Raw genomic sequence first — 5,108 nt, 5'->3', positions numbered from 1 at the left:
GAGTGTGCTAGACAACACAAGGCTTGCGCCTCGCTTCGTCGCAGCCCCGCAAGCTCCCTCGCCTGCCCCTTCCTCGCCTAGCGCGCACGAGGCACGCAACACAACTGCTGCTGCCCTTGTCGCGTGGCTCGGCCTGAGCGCACTGGCCTCGTATGGCTCGACGAGCCATACTTCCATCATGCTCATGTTCGTGTTTTTGGTTCGTAATACGGACCAACTTAATTAAAATTAAATTTAATTCACGAACTTGCATTAATTTTATTTCTCAAAATGTTACGATTTTATTTTCGAAAAACAACGGTTTTTAACGATTTAATAAACTTTAACGACAATCCAATTTCGTAAAATTAATAAATCAAGGGCTAACAATATTCAAACTTTTATGAACGAACGAATCAACATTAAAGTTTGAACTTTTAATTAATAAAATCCGAAGCTATAAATCGTACATAAACAATTAAATTTCAGATTTTTAATAATTTGGTTTAAGTGCGATTAAAATTAACGAAACCATTCAAAATTTTAATCCAATAAATTTTCAAATTAGCCAATGACCCATGAAATTATATCCCCTTTCCCAATTAACCGAATTATTAAACCAAAATTACTTAAAATTCAATTAGGGTTTCAAATTTTACGAATTGGGGAAAGGCAAAATTAGGGTTTATACTTATCGGAAAAATCTGTAATTTTTACCATAGATCAAAAATGTACCCAGCAACATTGTGTCAAATTTTCAAGCAATCTGTAATTTTCCAACCTTTTAATTGAATTACTGTCCGACACTTTTAATTTTGAATGAAACATTAACAAAAACGCCCAAAAAACGATACTTAGAGGCCTGTTTTCGCAATTCTATTCCCATGAGTTAATCGTAGAAAATCGTTTTCCATCAGATTAAGGTTTTAAAAATCGAAAAAGCGATGATTTTTGATTTCGGACCTGATTATACGCAATTCATCCAATTATTCGTAAAAAATTCCGAAAAATCAACAAAAAATCCAAAATTTTGACAGATGCAAAAACAATAATAATCATGCTAATTCATGCTTTGAATACATAAGGCTCATGATACCACTGTAGGGGAATACAGTTAAACATAATAACATGTGCGGAACAATCCCTAAAGCCAGGAAACATGTATAAAGCACAGATTAAGCAAACTTACATTCGAAGCGTGTTTTCCACAATAATCTGTCAACGAACACGAACAAAGAACTCCACTTGTCATTCCTCTACTTGGTTCACCGACACGATCAGATCCGTCTTGATAATCGTAGCTTAGACAATTGATCAAGATACTTTGCTTTTTGGGAAGAACTCACTTTGGAGGCACAGAGAGAATTAGGGTTCTCTGTGTCTCTAGGGTTTGAGTAATATGAATTGTGTGTTGTTGGAATAATAAAATTGACCTATTGTATTAATGATGTAACCGGCCAAGAACCAAAGGCCTTGACCGGCCACATTAGCAAGCAAACACGGACCGCACGCCCGCGCCCAGCGACACACTGCAGGCGGAAGCCCACCGCGCGCGCGCCGAGCAGCTGGGCCGTGGGCCTGCTCGCTCGTCGCTGCAATGCGCTGTTGCGTGTTGTTGCGTGCTCGCGCCCAATGGGCTGGCCTTGCTCGCCTTTGCTCGCGAGCTTGCTGGCTCGTTGGGCCTTGCACGCTTACGTGCTTGGCTCGACGGGCCGGCAACTCCGATGCCCTTCGTATTCACGATTTAATATATTTCCGATATATTTATTTATCGTTTCGTATACGACGAATCACCGTCGTACGATACGATTTATTCGTGTCGCCCAGCTTACGAATATTCACGATACGATATACGATTCCGACAAAGGTCGTATCGTATAATACGTTTCCAACTAATTCCCGAAAAGCTATTAAATGAATTTCCGATTCATTTAATCCGGTGATCTGTTACGTGTCATTGGTGTGACCTTGTAGGTTCAGTCAAGAGTAAGTTGTGAGTTCAATATCCATTAGAACTCACTGATCGGAAGCATTGCTCCAGCTAGCTGTTCCGATCACTTGATCTCACTGAATTAATTGTTCGCAATTAATCTGAACCTTGGTATTAGACTTAATGCACCTTGGGTGAAGGACATATTTCCTTCAGTAAGGCGTCTAAATGGCACCATTGGCGGAAGAAGTGGGTGGTCATAATGTAGGGGAATACAATTAAACATAATAACATGTGCGGAAACAATCCCCAAAGCTAGGAAGCATGTATAAAGCACAGATTAAGAATACTTACTTTGAAGCGTGTTTTCCACAATAATCTGTCAACGAACACGAACTTAGAACTCCACTTTTCGTTCCTCTACTTGGTTCACCGACACGATCAGATCCGTCTTGATAATCGTAGCTTAGACAATTGATTAAGATAGTTTGCTTTTGGGAAGAACTCACTTTGGAGGCACAGAGAGAATTAGGGTTCTCTGAGTCTCTAGGGTTTGAGTGTGTATGGAATTCTGTGTTGTGTGGAAAATACAATAACCTATTGTATTACTGATGTAACCGGCCAAGACTAATAAGCCTTGACCAGCCACACACACACGAGCACACGGACCACAGCCCACCGCCACGCAACATACACTGCAGGCCGAAGCCCACAGCGCGCGCGCGTCGAGCTGCTGGGCCATGGGCCTGCTCGCTCGTCGCTGCTCGTTGCTTGCGCTATTGTTGCGTGCTCGCGCCCACACGCGGGCTGGCTTCTCGCCTTTGCTCGCGAGCTTGCTGGCTCGTTGGGCCTTGAACGCTTGCGTGCTTGGCTCGACGGGCCGGCAACTCCGATGCCCTTCGTATTCGCGATTAATATCTTTCCGATATTATTTATCGTTTCGTATACGACGAATCACCGTCGTACGATACGATTTATTCGTTTCGCCTAGCTTACGAATATTCGCGATACGATATACGATTCCGATGCAAGGTCGTATCGTATAATACGTTTTCCAACTAATTCCCGAAAAACTAATAAATGAATTTCCGATTCATTTAATCCGGCGATCTGTTACGTGTCATTGGTGTGACCTTGTAGGATCAGTCAAGAGTAAGCTGTGAGTTTAATATTCATTAGAACTCACTGATCGGAAGCATTGCTCCAGCTAGCTGTTCCGATCACTTGATCTCACTGAATTAATTGTTCGCAATTAATCCGAACCTTGGTATTGGACTTAATGCACCTTGGGTGAAGGACATATTTCCTTTACATAAAGACTGCTGACCTGGAGATGTGCGAACGGATGAGGCGGTGGACGATTCAACCTAACTTTGTTGGAAGGAGTGGCTCCTTTCCCCCTGTTTCTACCAGCCAGTGGAAACAAATCTCTTCTATTTTCAAGGCCATGCCGCTCATCGTGGGGACGAATACGGCTTGGATTCCAGAGGGGTGGTTGCCCCTCCTGGACCAGTTGGACGACCCTGAAAGAAATAGTGCCCTTGGTCCAAGTATGCATATAATATTAAGTCTAATAAATGCGGTTCAGTATTAATTAACAAGTTAATAATTCAGTGAGATCAAGTGAGCTGAATGCCTAGCTAGAGGCCGCTTCATTTCAAGTGGAATTAATTATATTAATCCACAGCTTACTCTTGACTGAACCCGTAGGGTCACACAAATAGTACGTAAACGGATCAAGTATTTAATGGCATTAAATACTCCATCTATGGATATTCGGAATCAACGGATCTTGGTTCCAGTGGGAGCTGAGATCGTCAAAGGCAAGCAAATGAATACTCCAGAAACGATGATATTGCCGGAAACGGAAATATGGATCGTATCGGAAATATAAATATTATCCAAGTCGTAGATGTAGCCGGAAACGGAAACATGGTACGTATCGGAAAATATTAATGGAAATGGAAATATTGCCGGAATCGGAAATATTGCCGGAAACGGAAATATTTTCTGAATCGGAAATATTATCGGAATCGGAAAATAATTCCGGAAACGGAAATATTAAATATTTGTTCGAAACGGAAATTAATTCCGGAATCGTAAATGTTAAATATTGTTCGTATCGGAAATGAATTCCGGAATCGGAAAATTAATCAGAAGCGCGTCGTACGAATTAGCATCGGACGAGCTTGCTAGACAAAGGCCCAGCACGAAGCTAGGCCCACGTCCAGCAAGGGAAACGCACGCCACAACACGCCAGCCCAAGGCTGCGCCAGTCCCACCGCAAGGCAGGCCCAGCGCGCGCCCAAGGCTGCGGCAGTCGTGGGCTCCGTGGCAATTGGGCTGCGTTGCTCGGGCTGTGCGCGCGCGCGCATGGCGCCCCTCGTGGGCTGCTGTGTGTGCGTGTGTGTTTGTGTTCACATACGAAACCTAAAGCGTATAGGATTCGTTTAATGATTAAATTCCTAATCCTAAAAGTTAAATTAATTAAATAAGAGTTCTACTAGGATTCTAATTTAATTAATTCGTATCCTAGTAGGATTCCAATTCTCTTTCCATACCCTTATAAATATGTGGCCTTGGTTCACAATTTATAACGAGTTTTTTTAAGTATTCAAAAGTGACATTTTTGAGAGCAAAACTTCAGTCATATTATTGCCCTATAATACCCGAAAATTATAGTACCTTAAGGGCGATTCTAGTTGGTCAATCTTATGGCGGATCCGGACGTGCTGTGGACTATCTACGGAGGGACGACACTTGGAGTCCTAAAGAATTGTTCTTGTTCGGTTCGGGTGCAGCTAGGGAGGGCACGCTACAAAGTGTATGCATCTAAATTATGCTATATGATTATGTGTAAATAATATGTTTCCTGGCATTATGGTTTTTCCGCATGATTTATGTTTATTCATATGTATCATAACCTAACAGTGGTATCACGAGCCTCTTATTATTTTCATAATCTAAAGTGCATGAACATGGTTAAATTTTACAAATTTTCAAAGAATTAAAGGGGTGATTAATTTTCATAATTAATTGCAAATTGCGTTTATTTAATTATATGTACGCAGTTTTTCGGCGGTTTCTTGGTTACTCATCCAAATCGAGTGATTTTTGTGTCAATTCCGCATGTAAAATGCATTCTAAAATTTTGACAAAAGTAGTATTTTTCGGCCGAACCCAGAATTCCCAATTTCGA

This window comes from Spinacia oleracea, chromosome 4, assembly GCF_020520425.1.
Source record: "Spinacia oleracea cultivar Varoflay chromosome 4, BTI_SOV_V1, whole genome shotgun sequence".
Lineage (NCBI taxonomy): Eukaryota > Viridiplantae > Streptophyta > Magnoliopsida > Caryophyllales > Amaranthaceae > Spinacia > Spinacia oleracea.
Note: the sequence above shows the minus strand (reverse complement) of the source record.